Below are 15767 nucleotides of genomic sequence, written 5' to 3' on the forward strand. Positions count from 1 at the left end.
CTATCAATTTACCTCAAAATTATAATCAGGAGTTTTACTGTGGCTCCAGAGGTTCAGGACTCTTGATGCTATAATGTCTTCAGGGAGGAATGAGTTGGAGACATGAGTTCTGTATTACTCCCTCTAATCCATGTGTGTGTAGCATGGGAGAAAAAAATAAGTATAGAGTATTATAAAATAAGTATAAATGGCCACTTCTAATAAAACATACCCCTTTGTTGTAAACTCACTGAATGAAACTTTAAAGTTGGTTCCACAAAACACTAATTTCTTGAGATGAAAAGCCTGTTCACAATATTATTATCTATATATCTATTTGCATTTATATATGCATTTATATACAAAACATGGATTTTATAATATATGTAAACACCCCTTGGCAATGGGCAAGGAGACACCTGATTGATGGTGTTTGCTCTTCTATCAGTCAGGGCCAAAGCTGATGCAGAGTCCTTGGTTCATGCTAGCTTGATGCCTGTGTTGCTGGCCGGAGCTGTTTCATCCCTGGGGCCCATAAAAATAATATATGTAAATATATGCATGTACATGCAAATAAATATTTTATAAACTTATGCATTATATATGTGTCTATATAATCAAATACAATGGAGAAATGTTAAAACATTTAAAAAGTCTCTGCTGTTATGTTTTTCCAAGTCTTAATCTGTTGACATCATTGTCATCTTTAAGAGGGAGATTTGGAGTTTGGCTTTAGTCAAATTCATTTGATCATGGCACACCTTTATTCATGGGCTAACTATTTGGATTATTATTTATTGCAACGCACCTTTAAAATCTGTGTCATAAAGTATTGTTTGTGGGATGGGGATGGGATGGGTTTGCAATTAAGCAGCTATTCAAATCCAACGGAAAGTTCTGTCATACTGTGTGAGAGGTGGAAGAAAGCTTAAAGGTTGTCTAGTCCAATCAGTCATTCAATGGATAATACTTTTCTTTTCCTTCAATCACACAGTTGGTCAATACTTCATCTATAAAGGAAACTGCAGAGTCTGACAACATGATCCATCACATTGTCTCCATCATTATTTTGATAATGCCATTTGTCATTGTCAAAGTTCTCCAACAAAAATGTTTCTAAAGAGAAAACCAACTGACTAAGACTGAAAACAATGGCAAGCACCATGGTTCACGGAGCATTTACCGTGGGTCTATTACATGCAGGGCATGGAGCAGCTCAGCACTCTCTGTGGGGAGATGTTCATGCTCCTAACTAATTATTATAATGAAATACAAGTAATGTCCAGTTGCAAACAAATTGGTACAAAAATGCAAGTGGGTGAGACCATTTTTTTCCAGTTCCAGAACTGTGTGTATTGGGGCGGTAAGGGACTTCACACAGGTCACCATTGTTGAGGTTGTTGTTTTTGATGAGAAAGGTTTCACCAAACTGAGTAAGATATAAAGAGAATTTCATGTGCAGAGGGAAGAGAATGAGGAAACACCCAGCGGTGTCAAGAGTACTAGATGATTGGGGGGACTGAGTGCTAGAAAGGGTGAGAACATAGGGTGAGTATTAGATGGGAAGTGGGAAGTGGTATGGGTTGAATTTTGTATACCCCCCAAATTCATATGTTGAAATCCTAAACTGCAGCACCTTAGCATTGATTTTACTTGGAGATAGTGTCTTTCCAGAGGTAACCAAGTTAAAAGGAGGCAATTTGGGTGGGTGTTAATTCAATATAATGGGTATCCTTATAAGAACAGCAGATTTGGGCACATGCACACACAGAAGAAAGATGACATAAAGAGACTCTGGGAGAGGATGGCCACCTAGATGTCGAGTACACGGGGATGGCACAGATCCTCCCGTCATGGCCTTCAAATGAAACCAGCACCTGCTTTTGGTCTTCTGGCTGCCAGAACTGTGGGACAGTCAGTCTTGGTTGTTTAAGCTACCCAGTCTGTGGTACTTGGTTAGGACGGCCCTAGGGCTCGAACAAAGGGGGTGAAGCAGGAAATGGAAATTTGGATTGGACAGTGAGAGCTCTCCTATTGTGCGTTCAGCATCTGAGCAGTGGGGAGCTTCCTGGTCAGAGGTTCCTGAACAAGCTAACTTTGCCGCAAAGTTAGGCTCTTCCAGAGCCTGAAAGAACTGGAGGTTGGAGGAGGAGAGAGAGGCAGTGGGAAGCCAGAGCCTGGGGCTTCTTTAATGGGCCGGATGAAATATGCCCAGGGCCTAAATTAGGCCAGAGCTCCAGGTGGGATTTCTAAAATGTTGCACAGGTAAACTTGGTAAACCATGGGACACAGCCCACAAAGAAGGAGAAATCAAAACACTCACTGGAGTTGTAGTACTTTTCCCCTCAGATTAAGCTCAAGTGGGTAAGAATGAATACCTGGGTTCAAAGGCAATGAATTAGTTTTGGATATAGCCCTCTCAGGGCCCATAATGCTTTGCAAATCCACTCTTCCATTCACTTCTTCCCTATAGGCACCCTGTCTATGGCTCCCTTTGTGATCTATAAACATGCCAATTTCTTTCCCAGCCAGGGTCTTTGTATTTGCAAATCTCAACGCTCGGAAAACTCTACCCGGCACTGCACCCCTCCCCCACCCCACCATCATCCGAATGGCTCATTCCCATCATCCTTCGTGTTCTAGTGCTGTTAGCACCTCTTTAGAGGGAAGGCTCCCTTTTTTGAGCATTCTCTCCTCTGGGCTCTTGGAGGTCTCACCCAGCTTGTGTTTCCTCAAAGCAATTTTCAGGCTCTGTAATCAAATTGCTTATTTATTTTTGTTTACCCTCAGCCTCTCCCACTTTGCCTCAGCTTCCAACTATAACTCAAACTCTGAGTGCAGGGACCTGCTTATTCTACAGCTCCTCCTTGGAGTCTAGTAAAGTCTCTAGCACTTAGTAGGTGCTCACTAAATAGTGGCTAAACAAATGAATGTACCAACCAAAAAAATCACCCTCCTGAGTGGCAGGAAATGATATAAACGATATAAAATATTGAAGTGGTTGTAATTTTCTAAAAGTTGAAACCTCTTCAATATTTTACATCATTTCCCTTTCACTCAAAAGGGATGATATTTTTGGTTAATACATTTAGAATTAAAGAGATCATCCTAATAATAATTTTTAGAAAAAAAAACCCTTTAAATTTCAAAGATGTAGTAACCCAGTGAGTTATGAGAAAGATAAGTTTTTGACTTCACATTTTCTCATGGAAAAATATTTTAAATCATTTAACATTTTAAGCATTTTACATAAAAATCTGGCCAAGACCATGGGAAAAGACTTTAGTGACTCTACATGTTAGTTGTTCTCCCCGCTTGGACTCTATGCGTCTGTGATGGGCATGAGGTTATGCCACAGCAGGTAAGGCAATCTCTGACCTTTGGGTTGCTTAAGCACTTATACACCTGATGGCAATCTTTCATTAAATTTGGTGCAGCAGCAGCCATTCTGGCAGGGAGGAGAGAACACGGGTTTTTTTTTCTTCAGTGATTTTCATACCAAATAGCTGAAACTGTTTCCCAGCGACAGACAAAACCGAGAGCTTCATGCTTTTCCAGAGGAGCACGATGGCGTTCGTGGAGGGAACACACTGTGGGCCGGTGAGCGGAGAGGGAGGGAGAGTGGAGCTGATGCGGGTCCAGATACACTTAGGGACTTGAGGAGGCTACTTAGAGAGCGAGCAGGATGTGATGCTAATGGGCAGGAAACAAGTCCCCTGAGATTTACGGTGTGCTAACAGGCAGTGTACTCTGGTAAACCAGCCTTCCCTTCCTCCTTCCTCCTTGCTTCGCTTCTCCCCACCGTTTTCGACTTGCCGCGGGCTGGAAATAAAAGGTGCAGTTTTGGTAGAAGGGTGGATGTGTCTCCCCAGCAAGACTGAGAAGGACAGAATTGACTAGGAAACCTATCTCATGTCTCCCTGCCCATTTATTAAGCCAGTATTTTCTATGACCCCAATGATATAAATATTAATATTCTTCTTCTTTCATGTAATGAAGAAATTAAGCGAGAAAGGATTTAATAACTTCCTCATGGCATTTTGGCTGGTAGGCGGCAGAACATGCATTTCACTTGAGACCTGAGCAGTTACCACATTTTCCTTGTGGCTCCCTACAAACCATTTTCCATACAGCAGCCGGGGTGCCTTTACAACATGCAAACCAATCTAATCCCTTTTGTGGCCTCCCTTCATATATACAATACAATTAAACTCCAGGCCCCAGTTTACAAGCCACACATGAACGACCTACATCTCTGGCTGTTGGAGCCAGTCTCCCCACTGTACACTGTTGCTGTCTGGAGCAACAGGAGCTTTTTCTTGCCGCGGGGCCTTTGCATCAGCTGCTCCCTCTACCTACGGTGCTCTTTCTCTTAATGAAGAAGACTCATTAGTTCCTCTTGATTTTTAGGCACCAGCTTAAATAGTTCCAGGGCATACCTTAGCTCTTTCTGTCACACCGACTTATCTTAAGACTCTGAAGAATCCTCATTGCTATCTCATTTTTTCTTTTTTTTTGCTAATGATATATTTTGCCCCCATTAAAGTTAGCTTCCTAACAGCAAGGACCTCCTCTCTTCCTCACTGTTGTAGCAGGTATAGTAGGTACTCTGTAGCCCAGAACAGTACCTGACGTACTGGCTGAGTGAATGGATGGACTTGATAAATTCTCCCTTCGTCATTTCTTTTAATTTCACATACTTATTCTCCAGGCTGGGTCCAATAATGATTTACAGAAGAGCCTATGTCTACCTTATAATAAAATCTGAATCCATATGACATCACGTAACAGGTAGGAGATTCTTTTATGTCTTGTTTTAATTACTGAAAAAAGAATGATTCTTTTTAACCCTGCTGTGTTTCTTGTTTTCCCAGCTTCAAAAGTAGCACTGCCTTGGATAGCTCAGGATAACTAAGAATTGGCCTCAATTCCTCTTCCATCATCAGTCCCCACATTGTTGGTCACTACGGTCTATTGATTTTACCTCCCAAATACACTTCAAGTTCATGTACTTTCTTCATTCCCCCTGCTGGAGCCCAGTCCAATCTCCTGCTATTTCTTGCTTAGATTCCTATAACAACTCTTAATTGGTTTAGTTACTTTTGCCTTTCTACAATCTTTATCCAGTTAATCTTCCATCATATTCAAATGAGGCGCAAACCCCTGCCTTCTTGGACACCGAAACAGCTGCTTCCTCAGCTTCAATAGTTATGTTGATTCTTTCCCAGACTGCTATTCTTTAAGTGTGAAGCATATTTCCTCTTTAGACCAATGTAGTGAAGAAGGCTGGTAATGCTGTGCCCCATTTTACAGATGGGAAAGTCAAGGCCTACTGCATTAACGGGAGAGGTCAAGATCAGAATAACTGAGAGTGCTCCTAAGGTTCTCTTTTTCTCAGTCCTCACATTCAGATAGTCATCAAGGTCTATTGATTTCAGCTCAATGTCTCACACAGTTAAAAAGAAGCAGCTCTGGGAACTGAAATCTCTTGATTCCTAGACTATGTTTTATTTCCATCTTACTATAACATGCTATTTTTCTCCCCCATGTGTTCTCTCCAGGACTCTAAAATGTCATTATTCAGTGTTAACCAGGTCCTGGTTGCTTTGTAGAGTAACAAAATATTTCTGTGTCTTTATAGCTATGATACAATGAGGATAATTTGAAAAAAGTTAAGTTTTCTGCAGGGTAAGGATCTTTCCCATGACTGTGATCATATTTTATTGACTGTCTTGCCTTGTATTGGGTACTATCCTAAGAGGATTAAAGATTAATAACAATACCTTTAGATGAGATTTATTGAGATAAATATGTCTTTCAAGGTGTTTTAAGTATAGTTGTTCGGGTTTTCTGTATTTTATTCAATTCTTATAACAACTACATGATGTAGCCACTGTTATTATCCGCAGTTTACAGGCAAGGAAACTGAGGCACAGGGAGGTTAAGAAAATTGGCCAAGGTCTCACAGCAAGTGATGAAACCTCAGGTATTAACCCACCTAGTTTGTCTCTAAAGCCCATGAGTTTAATCATGACACTTGAGGGCTCTCAATGGGAAATAACATGCAATCCCTTTTTATGAGGATTTTGTAGTTGGTGTGGAAGAGAGACCCACAAATGGAACACAGTGTGATGAGTGCTATGATCCATTCAGCATATCCCTATGGTGGGTGTCTGTGTTTTCATCACACAGTACAGGTCAAGGGATATGAACTCAGAAATTGCAAAGTTTTGTTAACGTGAGACCTTGGGAGAGTCATTTAACCTTGCAGAGATCAGTTTCCTTATAATTAAAACATGAAAACCAATATCTATGTCAAAGTTTTACTATTGGTATTAAGCAGGTTAATATATATCCAATAGTCAACACATAGCAGGCCCATAGGGAGACTTTCATGAGTTGTAGAAATATGAATAAAAGAATGATGTATAACATGCCAGATGAGCATGAAGGAATAACACATTAACTCAGCTGGGGAGACGGGGGGTGGTGCTCCCCACAGCTGCTGGAACATTTGACCTGGGACTTGAGAGATGCACTATAACTGTATGCCTTTGCTTCCCCATTCTGCATCCAGGTTTTCTCTGGGGAGCCACTCTTTCTTCAAGAGTATGCCTCACCCCGTGCAGACCTGGCTGCTGCTGATAGTCATCCTGCCACCCTAGGATGAGTCTCCCAGACACTGAACTAGGTGCTACAGAAGGCCGAGAAGAGTGAGGGCAAGAAAGCAGACCCTTGGCCATGCCAGTCAGCCATCTGTTCAACCAATATGAATCAACCAATATGAATTCTCTCGACCTCTTGACTTTCCAATCTGTGAGCCAATAAATATATACACTTCATTGTTAAAGCCTCTTTGAGCTGAGTTTTCTGTTACTTGCAACTGATCCCCTTCTAACTGGAGAGAAATCTAGACAGGAGGGGTGCACGTGCAAAGGCTCGCAGAGTAGAGAACATGACATGTTTGGAAACACCGCAATGAGAAATAAGGCCAGAAGGTGGGTCAGTGCCAGCTCTTCAAGGCCAGCAACTTCCATGTTAATGAGTTTGGACTCTAGCCTGTAGGCAGTAGGGAGCAACAGTTTTTGAGCAGAGAAGTGACAAGATCAGATTTTCATCTTAAAAATATGACTCTGGCTATGGAGTTGAGTTTGGATTGGAGTAGGGAGGTTAAAAGCAGAGAAAAAAGGTAGGAGATAACTGCAGTGGAAAAAAGGAAGACTGCAGCCCTGGCTGGCGTAGCTCAGTGGATTGAGCTTGGGCTGCGAACCAAAGGAACACAGGTTCAATTCCCAGTTAGGGCACATGCCTGGGTTGCAGTCCAGATCCCCAGTGGGGGCCACATGAGAGGCCACCACACAGTGATGTTTCTCTCTCTCTTTCTCCCTCCCTTCACCTCTCTAAAAATAAATAAATAAAAATCTTTAAAAAAACCACAAAATTGTTTAAAAAAAAAGAAAAGAAAAAAGGAAGACTGCAGTAGTGAGGATAGATGGGTAAGGACCTGGTATGACTTTCTTTCTACATCCACCTTCCTATTACCTACTTACTTCAATGGATTCTTCGTGGCTTTTATTTCTGGATTCCCAGATGCCTCACCAGCCATGGATGCAGGCTGGCAGACAGAGGACTCTTGCTGCTGGGGCGCACTTCAGAGCCTTCAAACTGTAAGATATGAGGCACTGGAACTTTCAAACTTTGGATATTCCCTTGTCATCCTTATTCCTGCATCATGGTGATGCTTTTCAGCTGGACATTAACAAACGGTTACAAAGGTCTACAATCTTTACAGACCACAGTTCAGGAAGCCAATGTAAATATCTTCCTGGACTCATAGATGAGTTCCCAAGCTCCTTTTCTTTGAGGCAGGAGAGGTCCCAGCAGGGAGAACCAAAATCCTGCCATAAAATTCATGTTTATTGCCTCCTTTTCTTTATCAGAAAACCTTCAAGTAGTTACCAAGGAATTAATATTGCTTCCCATTCTTCTCAGGTATTTTTAATAGAAGGGTTAATAGAATAGCATTGCATGGGGGCAGAGACACATAAACAGCTGGGAGTTTGTTTTTTAAGTATAAACTTAAAAAACAAAAAAACAAGCCCTCCTGTCCAGTCTCTCTGGTACTATGCTTTCATCTCTTTCATGCAATTTGTTGCCAGTTTGAATGGCCAATTAAACATCTGTTAATAGGACCAGGGAAAAATTATAACTCCATATTTCCATGAGTACATGTCACCTATGTTCTGTTAGTCTTCTGCTGAACTCTGAAGTCACAGATAGAATCACATTGTGGGTCCTCTGGGGATTCAGGCCAGGAAAACTCATTCCTAATTTTTTACTGCCACCAGCACCACTGGTTAATCCCATTCCAATTCCTCACCACGGGTGGATGGAGCAGTTTAAAAATTTTAAGGTCTAAGTACTGAAAAGGACCTTAGAAATGATCCACTCTGGAATTATTAGTGAATAATTTCAGTTGGTTTGGCTGAGGCTAAAGATAATCAAAATTATGTCCCCAAATGTGGAGCTAGAACCCACCTTGCAGGACTTTCCCAGTAGGAGGGGCTTCGGTTTCTTACCTATGAGATGGAAATAGCTACTTCTAATGGCGGTTTGAGGATTAAATAAATGAATGTATTGGAAGCACTCAAAGGCTACTGGCACATAATAAGTAGCAGATTAAGTGTAATTTATTAGGATACAGTTGTTTGGAGGCCATATCAAGTTTGCCGACAAATTCCAGCACGGATGGGGCTGGATGACTGAATGCTTAACTGGTAAAACAAAAGCAAGTTTGCTCCTTTGGGCAGCCACTGCTTAAGAGTCTATGAGGGTAAAAAAGAGTGACTATTTCTTATAAGTCCATGTGGCTACATGCAAAGGAGATCTGCATTGAGTGGTCTGAAGTCTTGTCCAAAATGGGTGAACAGATATGGCCAGAGAGAAGCTGGAGACATTACTGGATTCCTATGATCAGAGGAAAGGGGCAAGAGTCAGCAGAAAGAGAGACACATTCGCCCTGCCTGGGAAATGGCGAGTGAGACCACTTGTGATTAAAGGACCTCAGATGATGCTGGAAAGCATCCTAAGGGACTCAGCTGTAAATATCTGACAACTTCAGGAAGAGTTAATGACAAATCAACACAGTAGTGTCAGCTAACAAGACATTTCTTCTTCCCTTTACTCTCTTCTCTAACTTCCCTCAACACTGGGTGTTAGGGGAAGCCATTGTAAAATTTGTATGGCAAATCGGGTGAAAAGGAAAAGGCTATCACAGAGAGAAGGCAATCCAATCCCTTACGACCACAGGTTTTTGTTCATGGAGCAGTCTGAGCTGGAGAAAGGAAGAAACTCTAATTTTAATGGAAGATATACTGATACTTGGAACTATACATTTTCATTACTGAACTGGGACAGTGTTTTGTGATTTAAAGTGACAAGGAAACTATTTGTGTACTGAAGGATGACAAAATAATATCACAAGTCCTGCAAAGCTTCCTGGCAGAACTAGCACCCAGAGAATGGGTTTCAAAGGACAGTGGTAGACAAAGTAAGGATGCTCCGTGATCGCATACCATGAGCTGTGTCTGTTCAATCCAATGGCTACCCAATTATCTCATATTTATGGAATGCTGCCACATGCCAGGCACCGCTCTGGTGGTGAGGATACAGCAACAAACAAGACAAATCTCTACTATTTTGGGAATTGGGTACTATAGGGAAAATGAAATGCAAGCTGATAAAAAGAAAGATTATATAAATAATAAGTTTGGGGTAACTTTTAACTGCTAGTTAAAAAACATGAGAATAACAGAAAAGGGATGAGGAGAGGGTAAATGTGGGGACAAAAAGGAAGTTCTCCTGATGGCATCTGTATTCTTTTTTTTTTAATTTTTAAAAAATATTTTATTTATTTATTTTTAAAGAGGGAAGGGAGGGAGATAGAGAGAGAGAGAGAAACATCAATGTGCGGTTGCTGGGGGTTATGGCCTGCAACCCAGGCATGTACCCTGGCTGGGAATCAAACCTGGGACACTTTGGTTCCCAGCCCGCGCTCAATCCACTGAGCTACGCCAGCCAGGGCCATCTGTATTCTTAGTGTGCTTGGAGGGGACTTCATGGGGAGAGTGAGAAGGAGGCAGAAGGTGCTGATAGTTTAAAGGAAAGGTATGAAACTGTCACCTGGGATCATGGGAGAGAAAATTGCGTTGGAAACTGTAGTAGGATTGTCAGGCAGCTTTACGGATCCTCTTGAGAACCATGGTAATGATCGTAAGTGACGTGAGTGAGCATTTCTGTATGTTTTTCTCCAGCTAAGTTTAATTACCCTGATGCAGGCACAGAGACAGTGAAGAATTAAATTGATCCAAGGTCGGGGTTTGGTCAGGGAATCATGATGGAGGAAGAGGGGAGAAGGGACTTGAACCTACTGGCAAAGAACCATGGAATCTAATTTGGGCATGAGGGGAAATGAGGACAAGAGAAGAATGAGTGCTAGGATCGATGGCTTCCTGGTCCCTGTGGGGCTTATTAATTGCTTGAGTCATGACACAGAGTGAGTAAGCTACACAGAGAGGAAGTGCGGTATGAGGAGAGGATAATTGAAATGGAGATTATGATGATGACAAAGTACAGGAAATGTCCTGGGGATTGGGTGGCTGAAGTTGAGTGCACAAGACATCCTGGAGGAGGGAGGTCAGGAAACCTGGAATCAAGAGGCCAGAGTAATACAAGGATTGTTTATGTGGATATTGAAGTCACCCAGAATCATGGGAGTTATAATACTGGAAACTAACAGTGATCTGGGTACCAAAATGGTTAAGAAATGAAGGATGCCTAAGGGCTAGATCGAGCAGGGTGGTAGTGGTAGTGCAGTGTGATTAAGTTCACATCTGGGAGTTTCAGTGATAAGAAGAGACATTGATCTAGAAATGGCTCTGAGGTGCACCCCGCCTGTAGGTTCAGTGGTAGAAGGGGCATGGAAGAGAAAGGAATCACCGCTTAAGAGAACTATGGGGGGTCCAGTGTCTTTAGCACAGAACAAGATTTCAGTTAAAGGGAGTCAGAGAAGCAGAAAGAATGATGATAAAGGGAGTGGGTTTGCTGACAATGGCCCATGAGTTCTAGAAGGCTCATGGCAAGGAGAAGGAGATAGGGTCAGACTGGGGAAATTGTAGGGTGATGAAGGATGACCGGGGAGATGGAGTCTCTGGTGTTAACTGACATACATCTGGAAGCAGGGTAAGATCCACTCATCCCAATGTCCTGGTTTAGTCTGATTCTGGTGGTGAGAATGTTGGACTGGAGGGAATGGAGGTCTTACTTGGAGAATTCACTGCTCTGGGTAATGCCACAGTAAAAAAAAATATATGATAATTCAATCACATTGGGCTTGACTGCCTAAAATAGACTCCTATACATCTGAAGCCAATAAGTTTCATCACAGATACACCCAAGTCCCATCAATTAGCATAGTTGCCTGGAGCCTTAGCGTGAGACAGGGCTGAGGATGGATTAATGAGGTCAGCCATGGACACATGACATAGGAGTGATTCATTAGTTGTAAGTGGGTGACCTTTCTTTTTACATTTTCTTGAAACATACACAAAAGTAAGTGCTTTGCTCAAAAATGACAACTATTTACTGAGAGAGTCAGAACCACACTGCCAGGGAAAACCCTATTTAGGTAGCTCTCTTCATCAAGTAAATGCAATTTTGTGTTTTTGTGCATTTGCTGAAGATTAGTAACACAGACTCTGAGTCTTGGCTCCGCCACCTGTGTGACTGAGATTATGTGTAACTATGGGCAATTTATTTGACTCTTGTGTTGGTTTGGGTTCCTGAGAAGCAGGCACCAAGACGGGGTTAGCCACACTAGAAATTTACTGAGGGGAAACATGCACGATGGCTAACGTGAACAGGAGCAGGCGTAGGTGGGGGTGCAAAACACAAGTCTAGCCTGTGAAAGAAGATAGGGAAGGAAGCTCTGGTTGCAGTACATTGGGAGGCAAAGATCGCCTGCTAGGGGAGTCCTGCTTTGGGCAGGAATGGTCCATTCCCTAGCCCCTCTGCTCTGCTCAGTCATTGACTGGGAGCAACCCACTGCAAAGCATGGCCTTGGGGCATGAATACTGCAGGGAAATCCATAAGTTTGGCAGCTGGAGACTGTCAGCCAACTACATTCCTTGCTGCGAGTCTTCTTAGAATAAGATATGAGTGGAATGACTCCAACGCTACCCTGGACTCTAAGTCTCATTTAACATTTTTTAAATTGAGGTGAAATTCGTGTGACACACCATTAACCATTTAAAAATGTATATACTTCCGTGGTATTTAGTATATTCACAATGTTGTGCTACCATCTCCTCTATCTAGTTTCAAGATATTTTTATCTTTCCCAAAGGAGACCTTGTGCTCATTAAGTGCTTACTCCTCATTTCCTCCTCCCCCCAGTCCCTGACAACCACTAATGTACTTCCTGTCTTTATGGATTTACTAAGTAGGAATAGTTCATATAAATGGTATCATACAATATGTGATGTTTCGTATCTGAGTTGTTTTCATTTAGCATAATGTTTTTGAGGTTTATTCATACTGTAGCCTGTATCAGGGCTTTGTTTTTGTTTTTGTTTTTTTTTTAGGGTTGACTAATATTCCATTATATGGATACACCACATTTTGTTTATCCATCCCTCCACTGATGGACATTTGTGTTGTTTCCCTGTTTTGGTTATGGTGAATAATGCTGCTATAAACATTTTTAACCCATAATTTTTGAATACCCATTTTCAAGTCTTTAGGATATATAGGGTGAGGCAAAAGTAGGTGTACAGTTGCGAGTATGTAAAATGCAGAGTTTATTCTTGTATTATTCTTTCTCAATTGTTGTATTATTTTCCATATGAACATCTGTACACCTACTTTTGCCCTACCTTGTATACCTAGGAGTAGAATGACTGGTTTGTACAATAATGACATGTTTAACGTTTTAAGTGGTTGAGGTACCACTGAACTATTTCAGAAACCACCAAGCTGCTTTCTAAATCTCCCATTTCCCATCTATTGCCTCATGGGGTTGCTGTAGAGAGGGACTGAGAACATGCTTTTGGAACACTGAGCACCCTGGCAGACAGCCCCCACTCCCCACCGAAGGAAAAGCCTCCTACATGATGGCTATTCTCTGTAATGGAGATTTACAGAGAATTGATATATTGATATTGATATAGCTTATTTACCTCACAGACTGACTGACTTCCCCCCAAAAGATATAATAGTTTTATGTTTGTTTTTTATTTTGCTGTAGAGTGAAGGTGTAAAGTGATGACTATTCTTTACTCTTAAAGAGAAATGGGCTGTACTTCCTCTAGATTCACTGTAGTTCGTAGAAGGGAAGAGCACTCAGGATTGAAAACCAGACCACAGCGTGGGTCTAAATGGTTCTGTGGGGGATGAGTTCATGCATTCCTCTCTCACAAGAGACCACACCTTCTGCGGGGAGCTCCCTCTTAGCAGAGCCATCCTCAAAGCACCATTTTTGGGTGGTCATGCTGGTCACTGCCTCTCACATCTCACCAAGTCTGGACAGGCTCTCAGGGACTCCTATTTTGATACCAATTTTTTTTTAAGGGGAAGAGGAAATGAAATGTTGGGAGATTTAAGCAATCAGTCATTTAAACAATCAGGCCTTCAGGAGGGAAAAGGGAGAGAACAATAGCTTAGATCTTGTATCTCCTTCTTTACTTACACTCACTGCTAAGAAGCTAATATGTAAAACAGATAAAAACGGAGCTTTCTTCATTGAAGGTGGTACATGGTGGTGGTGGTGGGGAGGTCTGGCTTCCCTTTATTGCCCCTCAGGTCATCCCATCCCTTGCAGGTGGACTCTGTTGCTGCTCACAGGACAATGTCCAGCCTACTTTAACACATGCCATAGAGGAGATTTTGTAATAATTCAACAGACGGTCTTAGCATTATGGTAACATGCATGGTTGGGAGAAGCCTCAGCGTATGGCCGAGGGTGGGTGGTCTTCTCTTCTGTGGAGGAGCTTCAGTCTCTATCCCTTCACCCGTGGCTGGTCAGAGGACAAGTTGCCCAAAGGGCTTTATTGTCAGTATCAGAGATATCCAATATTGTGCAGGTGATGTTCTCCATTAGCTCATGTGACCTCATGTCTGTGTGTGTGTGTGTGTGTGTGTGTGTGTGTGTGTGTGTGTGTTTGTGTCTTTGTCCCCGGGCCCCCAGGGCTGTAACTAATCATGTGGATCCATAAAACAGAGTGCTCAAACTCCAGTGCCCACAGAGGCCAGGCATAAAGCTTAGCTTCTATATTTAAGTGGATCCTGTAGAGAACTTTTATGTGTTTTTCCTAAAGGTATTTATATTTAAAAACTTCTTAACTCTGCGTTGGCAAATAGACACACATACATATTTTCTGGGCATAATTTTAGTGAGGTGCATGGTGACGTAGATTTATTTATTTTACTAGACATAACATTCTAGCTCTAGAGACTGTGAGTTGCTTTGTGTTTAGAGCATTGTGTATTTTCAGGGAAGAGTTACTCAGTTTTTTAATTGTAAGATGAATGTGAACATAATTAGTCAGGGACAAAACTTTTGAGCCCCGACCAAAGCTGTCCTAAATCAGTGGAATGTAGAGCTGATCAGACGAGCGTGGGGACAGGCAAATTTGCATACGGACCAAAGTGTCTCCTGGAAGAACAGGATGTACCCTGAATCCCTTTGGTGGATTGAGATGGTCCAAACTGACTAGTAGGAGAGAACCAGAAGGTCCCAAAGGGCATCGCACTTTCCATGAGGGAAAAGGATGGATGAATGACAGAAATCATGTGATGGCTAGATGATGCCATGCGACCCCTGGAAAGACCCTCCATTTCTCCCTCGCTGCTATTTGGAAGCCGTTCTGACCCCTGTAGATGAGTCCATCTGTCTAAACTGAACACTGTGGTGTAGATGACCCTTTCCCCCCACCCAGAAGAGAGCCCAGCCTTACTGCTCATATAAGCATGGGGTATTTTAATAGTTAATTGGAATTGTGATATGTGTACCTTAAAATTGGTGAAACAGGACAAATGGGTATCAGAATAATGATTCCTCATGAACTGAAGACATGCATTACAAAAGGGTTTCTTTTGACAAACACTGCACACACGGTCATTGGAACTGCGAAGATGACTTCAGCCACTGCTGTCACGTAGAGCCGGAAGTGGGGAGGAGGGACGAGGATGGTGTAGATGGAGCGGCGGTGTGGCGAGTTTAGCAGGGCAGATGAAACGGAGATGGAGAGAATGAAACTGCTGGAGTCACGGTCGTGCCAGGCCATGGATGCTCAGTCAAAGAAGAGAGACCGTGTGGTTGGACACAGTTTCCCAGCATTTGAAATCGCCTAAAAAAAAAATGTCATAATGGAGCAACCTGGCAGGGTGGGTTGCAGAATTAAGGAGATAAGAAGAGGTATGAGACGATCCCTGTGGATAATACAGAAGGGGGTCAGCAAGGACTGAGTGCCTGAGGGGTTGATAAATAACATCTGATATTTTCCTTCCTGAGTCTGGAGCCAGCTGAGAGGTAGATACAGGAGCTGGATAAATTGGGAGCACGAGATCAGCTTTGTGACTGATGAAGCCGATTGGGGTGCAGCGTGGGTGTCTGTGCCTCAACTGAGTTCCGAAAGACTCGCTTTTACTGATTGAAACTTGCTCACTGAGTTGAAGGCAAAGGCGGCAGTTGCTGTCCTGCTCTGTCTGAGCAACAGCAAGTTTCTGACAGG

The 15767-nt window shown here is 42.4% G+C and overlaps 1 pseudogene; it reads left to right on the forward strand.

Annotated features, from left to right (window-relative positions):
- Window positions 1-371: 371 nt before the first annotated feature.
- LOC123816004 lies at window positions 372-517 on the forward strand (annotated as a pseudogene).
- The last annotated feature ends 15250 nt before the right edge of the window (window positions 518-15767 follow it).

This window comes from Phyllostomus hastatus, unplaced genomic scaffold, assembly GCF_019186645.2.
Source record: "Phyllostomus hastatus isolate PE091 unplaced genomic scaffold, TTU_PhHast_1.1 phas_contig_196, whole genome shotgun sequence".
NCBI lineage: Eukaryota > Metazoa > Chordata > Mammalia > Chiroptera > Phyllostomidae > Phyllostomus > Phyllostomus hastatus.